The sequence below is a fragment of the Camelina sativa genome, chromosome 15 (genome assembly GCF_030686135.1).
Source record: "Camelina sativa cultivar CO46 ecotype springtype chromosome 15, ASM3068613v1".
Lineage (NCBI taxonomy): Eukaryota > Viridiplantae > Streptophyta > Magnoliopsida > Brassicales > Brassicaceae > Camelina > Camelina sativa.
Window position 1 is genome coordinate 15,201,114 of NC_141894.1, and position 11,031 is coordinate 15,212,144.

General features: G+C 40.5%; 1 pseudogene; it reads right to left on the reverse strand.

Annotated features, from left to right (window-relative positions):
* Window positions 1–2,368: 2,368 nt before the first annotated feature.
* LOC147926672 (uncharacterized) lies at window positions 2,369–9,514 on the reverse strand (annotated as a pseudogene).
* Between the last annotated feature and the right edge of the window lie 1,517 nt (window positions 9,515–11,031).

The window sequence follows — 11,031 nt, forward strand, 5'->3', positions numbered from 1 at the left end:
ACATATATAAAGAAAAAGAGAGAAAATTTTGATTGATGTTTCTTCTCAATAATTTTTGTTTTAAAAAAAAAAGGTTAAAATTTTTTCTGAAAAGTATGAGTGAAATCAGACTATATTCACTACTTTTCTTCATTTTGTCAGATAAAAATAATCTATACCAAAAACAAAAAATAAAATGCCAAAAAAAAAGGCTGTATAACTTTGAAAATTCACCAAACGAGTTATCAAAATCGAGTTGCAGTAAGTATTAAAATTCGATGTAGCTTGCAGTAAAAATTATGTGGTATAAACGGCAGTTTGATGTAGTGAATTTGCAGTAAAAAATGAATTAAATATTTTCTCTAAACGACTGACTGGTAACATTTCTGATGTATCAGGTGCAGTATCTATTAGAAATAAGAATTAAAAAATTATTAAGAACAATAACATTTTTCAAATAGAATAATTCAAAATAGATAAATAAAATGATCCTACGTAAAAAAAAAAAAACATTTGAGACATAGAAAATAAAAAGAGAGAAACTAATGACGACGTACATTCCATAGCATATTTGCTATCTCATCTCGTACGTTATTCATATATTGGCCATCATTTGTTCCCTCTTCTTCCTCAAGTCGATTAAGCTCGCCTTCTGCAAATCGTCGTCCACGACTATCTCGAGCAGTGACATTTTCGTCTTCAAAATCAGCATCTGGAATTCTATGAAGCCTAATAAAATTGTGAAGAACCATAGTAGCATGCACAATTCTGTTCTGAGTCTTGACATCATAACGAGGCAAATTGTCAAGAATCGTCCATTTTTTTTTCCATACTCCGAATGTTCGTTCTATCACAGAACGAAGTGATGCATGCCACCTATTATATAATTCTTTTTTGTTCCTCGGAGCACCTGCATCAAATTCTGAAAGATGATATCTGATGTTTTCTCTGCTGCTTCCTCTATATGGAGCTAGAAATCCCCGCTTGTTTGCATATCCAGAATCGACGAGATAATACTTACTTATAGGAGGTCTCGGGAATAAAGGATCTCCATCTATTGCATACTGCAACACCAATGAATCATGTGTGGATCCAGCTGCGCCTAGCCATGCATACTTGAAGATCATGTTTAAATCGCATATGGCCATTATGTTTAGACTTTTCTTTCCATTTCTATCAAAATACCCAACTGCATCACTACCTCCAACCATTACTTTGACATGCGTTCCATCAAGTGCTCCAACAAATCCACTAAAGAAAGGCCAATATCTTGAATCTTCTTGTAACTTACGAGGATAGTGCTGGAGTGATGTTGTTGTTGGAGTTTTTAAATACTCACATGGAAGTCTCTCTACAGCGTCCAATACCTCATGGAACTTTCAATAAGCAGTCTCTTGGGAACGACCAAAAGTCATCCCAACAAAGCGTTGAGATGCATTCTGACCGCATGTAACCAGAAATATTGCCACCATCTCATCAATACTGATATTATCGGTACTCCGTAAGTTGTAACGTTGCTCCAGCATTGTGCACAGGTTCTTGAATGCTTCAGGATGCATCCTTAACATGTTCATACAATTTACCGGCTTGTTACGAATCTGCCTTTCAAGGTTTTGCCAACCTAATCCTCGTTCTTCCGCCATTGGTTGTTTAGAAAAATAACGATTGTAATACTCCATCAAAGGTTGCATTATTGTATCCATATACTCATCATCTTCTAGGTCGTACAACTCTAGCAACTCGTCTTCTGTAAGATTTTCTAAACCCCGAGAATACAGCTCGTTTAATCGTATGACCTATAAATAGATGAGAATAAAAGAAAACTAGGATTAGAACTTAATTATTTTATTAATCATAAACCATGTAACATAAAGTAAAATAGAACTAATTTATTAGCATTGAACCCAAAAAAAAAACAAAAAAAAACCTTAACCTAAAATGCATTAGAAAAAGGAAAAGGAATATTATTAAAAGATTTTTAATCTTCTAGATTAAAAGTCTTCGTCTGACTCGATTCTCCATCACAACCCGTTTTCTTGGTTCCACCTTCATACCCTATCTCTTTGAATAATGACATGAGCTCTGTATGAGATGGAGCATTGAATTCTTCGTGAGTCTCCATGTTTGTGTTATGGATGTTCAAATCCAGGTTGACACTTGGAGGACCTCCTTTGCAACTTTGCAAATTATTGAGACGATCTCCAATGAAATCTCCGTTACGATCATATCCCGTATAACCCTCCAAGAATATGATCTTATCATGATCATTTTCACTAGAGACCATCATTTCTCGGGCAAAGAGATCCTCCTTTAGTACTTTGATACACGCCCACCAAAAATCTGTCCACCTTGTCAAACCTTGAATTGATTGCAAGACTCCACTTATTTCTCAAAGCATCTTATAAGCATTCCACTTATTTCTCAAAGCATCGTATTTGCTCTTGAAAGAATCCCACGGAAGATTTATCTTAGTTTGTTCCAAAAACTTTTCACAAATCTGCACTCGGCCGATTTCTTTTGGTAGCTTCTGCTTGTATCTAATTCTGGCTAATTCAACATCAAGAAGCTCCAAGAATATTTTGATATACTCATCATCCCATACAATTTGTTTCTATAATATACAGTAAAAATTAAATACTAAACATCCAACATTTTTAAACTGCGCATGTGACATATTCATTACCTTCTTACGGCGGATACTTCCACTCCCACCAACATCCTCGCCACCAGCTGCACCACCTTCATTAGACATCTTCATCAAAAACAAATAAAATAAATTAGTAATATGCACTAGTATTTTTAAACATATATAATAAACTCGATGGATAAAAAGAGTAGAAGAAAGAAAACCATACTACTGTTTCTTCAAAGTGTGCTTATTTGACAATAAGCTTTAGGCATCTATATATACAACTTAAATTTCCATGTACGTTTCAACGAGGAATAATAGTAGGAACAACTTTTTTTTTTTTTAAAGAGTCTAATGAAAACTAGAAATTAAGAAATTTTTTGAAAAATCTTTGACCAAAGTTGTTTACGGGTGTTTAGCATAAAAATAGAAACAAATAACAAATAATTTTTTTTTAAATAATAGTTTGAATAATTTTAAACTGATAACTCAACTCTAACACATGGAAATTTCCATGATGTTGAATAATCTTTTGAGTTAGCCATTTTACAAAGGATATACCTCAAATTTGTACATCAACCATAACACATGATTATTCAAACTCAACTTCAAAAAAATTATTTTTTTTCTTGATTGGTAACATTTTTAAATAAACTTTGAGTTAAGACCATAACTCAACTTAACTCAATGTTAAGTCATGTTACCAGTCAGAGCCTCAGTTTGGTGTCTGCAACCACCGAAAATAAGGTGCAATCACCTTTTCCAACCATGATCTCCAAACAAGATAGGCAACCGCTATCTCCAAACGAGATGGTGATTGGTGATCATAGCAGCGGTTCGTTTGCAAACGATCGTTATTAGTGTCACCAATCAGAGCCAAAAGTGTGGTGCGGCACCGCGTCCATAGTTTAGTCTCTATTTGTGGAACCTAAAGCTTTTCTCGCTGTAGATTAGTACTATTATACTATTATGACGACTGAATAATCAATTATCATATGAGAATATTTTAAGGCTGATATACCTTTTGGCTTTTGGCCCGCAGCTAAGTAATAAAAGAGAAATATGTTACTAATTTTTAACTTGTAAAGGGATGTCAAATTATTGGATATGTTTAACTTTAATAATTTTCTTTTGAAACTATGATTGGAACACTGAAATTCCAAAACTTTACAGCTTCTTCTTCCTGACAAAAGCGATACCATTTACTGCTACGTAAGCTCTATCGTATATGTGCATTAGAAGCTGTAAAGTTTATACTCTTTAATGAAACTTGTATTCCGTTATATTTTCTTTTTTTCTTTTTCTTTTTTTGTTCCTAATCAATGCAAGGACGAGCTGTTTTATGGAGTTGGGACACATATTGCATATTCGAATTTTGCCATTGTAAATTTTTATGATTAAAATGAATTGAATAAACCAAGTTGGTGTGAAAAAATGGATTGATAAAGTTTAATATTCGGTGAGTATATTACATATGTCTTTTTTTTTTTTTTTTTCTTTTTTAACAAAGATATTGATCCATTACTAAATTAGTGTTCAGTACAAATACAGCCCAAGGCCCGTTTAGCTAAAAAGTCTGTCTGAGTGTTTTTGTTTTTGGGGATAAACTGAAACGACACGAAATCGAAATTTTTAGTGAGAGAGAGGACATCGTGGAGAGTCCCGTGAAGATCCTTGATCTGGATCTTCTGATTCAAAGCTTGGACCAGCGATTGCGAGTCAGAAGCGAACGAAACGGAGCTGATGTTCGATTCGATGGCAACTCGAACTGCTGTTAGAGTTGCTATCGCTTCAGCCACCAGCAGTGAGGGAATGTGAGTTGAGGAGGAGGATCCTCGTATCCTTACTTGATCTTCAGAAGTTTTGATTATCCATCCGAACTCCGAAGCCTGCTTTCCCTTCTTTCCAAGAAGCATCAGTAAAGCATCGAAAAGTACCAGGGGGCTCCAAGGGCAAATTTGGGGTAGAGGTGTTTCGGGTTGAGACTGTCTGAGGGTTCTGTTCCTGTTGCCATTCTTTCGCTCTAGTCACGGCGATATGTAAAGTTTCCTCTGCCGGTAGGTGCTTCTTGTTAAAAACAAACTGATTGCGGGAAGTCCAAAGAGACCAGATGATCCACGGAGCCAGAGGGCAAATTCCGATACCTGTCGGGGGTAAGCATACAAGTTTAATTGTTTTTTCAATACCCTGAGCCATAGAGGTGATTGATTCCAGGGGAGGTTGACGGTGGAAAGGTGCGGTGGACCAGACACTTCTTGCATATGAGCAAGAAAAAAATAGGTGGAAAATTGATTCCTCTTCTCCACATCGAGGACAAGCGGCTGACTCTGTTATCCTCTTGTGTTGCAGGTTCATACCAACTGGGAGGGCTCCTTGGATAGTTTTCCAGAGAAGGAGTTTCGTTTTTGGGGACGTGGTGAGATTCCAGATGTTACTTTGCCAGTTGAAAGAATTTAGTTCCGGATGAAGAGCATGGTCTTCTTTATCCTCCAGCGATTTCTGCTTTGAAGCTTCGAAGTAGCCAGACTTTGCGCTGTATAGACCATCCTTTGTGGGAAGCCAAGCCCAGGTATCTTTACTCCTTTTGCACTCGGTTTTAGGAGGAGGATCAAATCCTCATACATTGGGAGGATGTTTCTGATTGCCTCTATGTTCCACTTGTTTGTGCGAGGAATAATGAGGTCTGCCACTGTAAAGTGTTGCGTAGCTTCAGTTGGGGGTCCCATCGGGCCTGTTGGTGTGGAGAGGGATAGCCAGGGGGTTCTCCAGAGAGGAGTATCCTTTCCCGAGCCAATCAGGGCACCAAGGTTTGACTTTAGGAGATCCCGGCCAATACATATGCTTTTCCAGCCATGAGAGGCTGCATTTGGGGTCAGGGATTCCATGAAAGGTAAGGAGGTACAATATTTGCCTAGTAACACTCTTGCCAGAAGGGTATGTGGTCTAGTGAGGATCCGCCAGCTTAGTTTTGCTAAGAGAGACCTATTGAACAGTTTGATATCCCGGAGGCCTAAACCTCCTGTCTTTGTTGGTTTTGTCAGTTTTTTCCATACAACCCACGCCATTTTCTTCTTCTCTATTTTTGAATCCCACCAGAACCTGGTTAAAGCTGACTGTATCCTTTTACATAATGATGCAGGGAGATGGAAACACGACATTATATAAGTAGGCATGGCTGTCAGCACTGATTTGAGCATTATGAGTTTTCCAGCGGTGGAGAGGAAGCGGGAAGACCAGCTAAGGGCTTTCTATTTGATACGGTCCACTATGGCTGAGAAGAGGTCTTTCTTTTTTCTACCAAAAAGCTCCGGGAGAACAAGGTACTTGCCCTGTCCTCCTTCCTTGTCTATTTCCAGAATCCTTTTTGCAGAAAAGGTAATAGAGGATTTTGATTGATTTATCTTCTGACCTGAGGCTGACTCATACTTTTGCAGAATTCGTCGGAGTGTCTGGACACTAGTAGGGTCAGAGCGAATGAAAAACATAGTGTCATCCGCGAAAAGCAAATGGTTCACTCTGGGGCTTCCTTTTGCCACTCGCAGTCCTAGTAAGTTTCCTTGGGTTTGAGCTTTTAAACATAACCTCGAAAGTACCTCGCTGCAGATGATGAAGATATAGGGGGATAGATGGTCCCCTTGTCTGATTCCACGTTGTGGTTGTACAAACCCTTTTGCTTGATCATTGATTAGGAAGGAGTATGACACAGTGGAGATGCATTGCATGATCCAGTTTATCCAGGTATTGTGAAAACCCATTTGTACCATAGTAGCTTTTATGAAGTCCCACTCTAACTTGTCGTATGCTTTGCTCATGCCTGTTTTCATAGCCATGAAGCATTGCTTTTGTGCTCCCGAGGTCTTCAGATAATGGAGTGCTTCATGAGTGATGAGGACGTTATCCGCTATAGCTCTTTGAGGTATGAATGCTGATTGATTTTCTGATATACAGCTATGTAAAACTGGTTGGAGCTTTTTTGCTAATAGCTTTGCAATAATCTTGTAGTAGACTGAGCATAAAGCTATTGGTTTGTAGTCAGCAACTTTTTAGGCTACAGTTGTTTTTGGAATGAGTCTGACATGGGTATGGTTGATTTTTTTTGGGAGGACGCCAGTGATAAAGAAAGTTTGGATCTCTGCAATGATCGCATCTCCAACTGAGGCCCAGTTTGTTTGAAAGAAACTTGCGGAGAAACCATCGGGGCCTGGTGCTTTGTCAGGATGGATAGAGAAGCAAGCTTGTTTGATTTCAAGGGGAGTAGGCATGGATATCAGTCTCTCATTCATTTCAGCGGTGACACACTGAGATATGGCTTCTTTTACCACTGCAGTCCTTTCTCCATCCTGCGAGGTGAAGATTTCCTGGTAATATTCAGAGATTGTCTTCACAATTTCTCTTTCTTCATAGACCTTGATTCCCAAATTTGTTTCCAAAACAGAGATATTGTTTAAAGCTTTTCTGTTTTTTGTAGCTGCATGGAAATAACCAGAGTTTTTGTCTCCTAAGGTGAGCCACAATTGCCTGCTTCATTGTTTCCAGTATTCTTCTTCTCTTTTGTAAGCTAACATCAGTTTTTGGTTGACAGATTCAATGGTGATCTGGCAGGCATTATCGTCACACATCACTTCCTCCTGCTGATCTTGGAGAGATAAGATTTCTTGTTTGCTGTTTTGGTGTTGTACCTTACTCCATTGGATTATAGCTAGACGAGCTAAGTGAAGTCTATGATCAACGGAGGATTCAGGCTCACGGTTCCAAGCTTCAGAGACTATAGGGTAAATTTCTGGGTTATCTCTGAGTCTCCTGTCATACCGGAATAGACTCTTATAGTGGCGTTTGACAGGATCAAAGGAGGATACTAAGGTTCTGTGGTCGGATCCTTCAAATTGCAGGTATTCACTTCTCCCTGAAGGGTAAGCTAATATCCAGTCACTGTTAGCCATTGCTCTGTCAAGACGACATCTGACCAGGTGCGAATGTCTCTGACCCCTCCATGAGAGGAAGTTTCCCGAATGTTTCAGGTCGTATAAGTCACATGCCAACATAAAGGATCGTAGGTTTGTAAAGGAGCTCTTAGCTCTTACGGGGCCTCCAGACTTTTCATCATTTCCAATGATCTCATTGAAATCTCCAGTGATGAACCAGGGTCCTATTCTATTCAGAGCATAGTCTTGGAGTTGGTTCCACGCATGATGACGCTTAGTTTGATCTGGTTCTCCATACAGGAAAGTAGAGAAAAACTCGCGTCCCTTAGCTTTAATCCTTGTATCTATAAAGTGATTACTAGCTTTGATGATTTCTAACTCAACACTCGAATTCCAGAAGAATGCGAGACCACCCGCAGAAGGAGAATCAGGGGGAACTAGAAGATGGTGGGGGTAGTCAAGCCATTGCAGAGTTTGGAGCACTGAGTCGGTGAGTTTATAGTTTCCATCAGGAATAGTACATCCGGGAAGATCTTTTTTCTAATTTCCCGGATTCTTTGGACTGTTATGGGGTTCCTCAGCCCACAACAGTTCCAGCTCACCACTCTTAAGGAAGAGGGGTTGGCGGTTTCTGAAAATCCGCCTTCTTCTTCTTACTGGCAGGAATCAGGGAGATGCGAGGGGGACTATGGGGGAGGGGTGGCTGCTGCGGTTGGGTCCCTGATGGTTGGGATCTTTCCTTTGAGGTTCCAGATGATTGGCCGGTGGTTTTCTTCTTGATTGTTTTGGCTGTACCTGTCTTTGAAGATGTGACATTATGACTAGGGGACTTGCGAGGTGATCCTTGGGTAAAGATCCTTTTTTGGGACTTAACACCACGGAGTGGTTGACTTGTTTTCCCCGTTTGTTTTTGACTTGGGGGACGGCCTCGACCTCGTCTGCTGGACTCACCCGGGTTCTTCTGATGTGAAACAGGTGCAGCTGAGGTGGTGGAGCTTGGGTTTAAGATCATAGGGGATTCAGTAGAGGGTGGAGATAACAGGGACTTTGCTTTCTGGTTTGAAGCTAGAATGTAGTTTGCAGTCTCCTCTATCATATTCTACGAATCACTCTGCAGGACTCGTGCTCTTCTCGCAGCACTTTCCACCGGGTCAGGACACGAGATATACTGCACCGTAACTTCTTGGAGATCCTCTAGTATCTGCTCCTTTGTTTGGTGTCCTACACCTGGTAGTTGCAGTGCAGAGTTCAGGTTTGGTTCTCCAGGTTCCTGGTTCCTGATTAGGGTAGAGGTAAGAGGTTCCGGACTTACTCTGTTTCTTTCTAGGGGAGGTCTTCTAGTCCTAGATGAGACAGATGTTTCCTCATTTAGAACTGAGGTTGATTTTGCTTTTTCTCTCCATTGAAGGTTTCGGGCTGCAGGTTGAAAAGGGCGGGGATTACAAGACCTGTGGAATCTTTCCTCGTGATCAGATGATCTTGTCCTAAAGGATCTCTCGCTTCTTTCCCTCGACGCGTGAGTTGTTTGTCTGGAGGATAGGTTCCCTCTGTGATTGTATCTTCTGCCTTCAGGGTCCCTGCTCCTTGAGGGGTGGTTAAGACGGTTTTGAGAGGAAATTCCAGACAGCTGGCCAGTCTCCTGGGGTGGCAAGAAGTTGTCCTGAGGAGTATACTAGTTTCTAGAGATTGACTATTGCGAGTTCAGAGGTAACTCGTTTTTTGAAGTTTGGTTTACTTCTTTTCGATGCTCCGCTAGACCAGGGCAGACTGATTTATCGTGAGTAAGGCGATGGCAGTGGAAACAGTGGTTTTTGAGATTTTTGTAGTCCAAGGTAATTAGGGCTTCACTTCCCTCTGCAAATTCGATGATTGTCTCCTTTGTAAGGGGTTCCAGGCCGTTAAGGAGGATTTGGATGAGTATAGAGGATGAGGTGATGTCCCAGTCTAGTATTTCCCCTAGGGCTTCACCTGTGGGGAAAACCATTTCCTTTTTCCAGTAGTGCTTTGGCAAGCCTTGGATCTCTAGCCAGAAAGGGATCTGGGATGGAAACGATGGAGAGATTACAGGTTTCCAGCGCTGGAGGATGGTCAAAGTGATAAGGTCGGTTTGTTAGAACTTGTAGTATATCTTCCTCAGTTTCAAAGGTGAATTGGAAGATTCCTTGGCCTAGATCTGCACCTGACGCTTTGCCATGTAGGTTCCAGCGGTTTAGCAGGAAAGGGAAAAGAGCCCACATACGCTGGATAGAAGGGTTTGTGAGGCGGCCAATGAGGGTGAGGGAGTTCTCCTGGATTAGATCCGAGGTGTCTAGCTCTGGCGCTCTTATTCTCTTACGGGGTGGGGGCGAGAAACCTCTCTGAACTTCTTTTCCTTTCATATGATATGGTATGCGGTTGGACATGGTGAGAGTTCTGCTTGAAAGATATGCTTCACAGCCTGACGGTGGGTTATGGGGCGGGAAACAAGAGGAAATTTGGTTTGAAGAGGAGGCTTTTAAAAAGGTTTCGGTTCCTTTGTGCTCTGGAGTTAATGCGATGAAAGAAAAGCAGTAAATGCAGCTTAGATTACTGGAGAATCAAGCCTAGTCTTCGCTTACTGGTGTTCTCAGATCTGCAAAACATGTTTGAAATTCAAAACTTCTGTTATGGACCAGCGGTTACAAGTGGGGAACTTGTTTCATTAGAGGAGACATGGTTGTTGAGATCCGGTTAAAAGGCTTCCTCAAGTTCCTCGGGGAGTGTGCCTGGGAGTGAAATCTCTTTTTTTATGTATATTACATATGTCTAAAGGTTTCAAAAAGCATGCTGATCTTTTGGATTCATTGACTTTTGTTGAATTTGTAATTTGTTTGCAATTTCATCGCTTGGGAGAGAAAGAAACTATAGTAGCCAAATACTGTATATTTGAACATTTAGTACCAAAATAACATACAACAAAACTAATTTACTAAAATAACTTATTTCATGTGATATTGGTTAATTACTTATAATTAAATATTCTTATAACTTGTCAAAAATTGCATAAATATACGGGTTTGGGTGGTTCAAATATGACGGTAGAAAGCGAGGAGGGGGAGGTGCTGTTGGTTAGGGAAGGTCTTTCAGAGTCGGGGGATGTGAGGGTACAGAGTGAGGGAGGTGGGACAAGTCCGGAGAAGTCGATTGTCGAGGGAACGGAAGGGAAGGTCTCTGCGACGGGGATTACAGAGACAGTGGTTGGGAGTAAGGTGTTGAATGCTCCAAAAAAAGCGTTCATGGGTATCTATGGTTAAGGAACCGGCGGGGATGGAGAAGATGGATTTGGTGGTAGAGGATGTAGAGGGTATGCCCACAGTTAGAATACCAAACAAGGTTTTTGAGGAAGCTCAACCTTTATGGGAAGATTTTCTCATTGGGAAGTTTTTAGCAAAGGCTCCTTTTGTAGGTGGGATTCATGCCCTAGTGAACAAAATTTGGACATTGGGGGATAAATCCATTAAGATTGAGGTGTTTGTGGTGGAT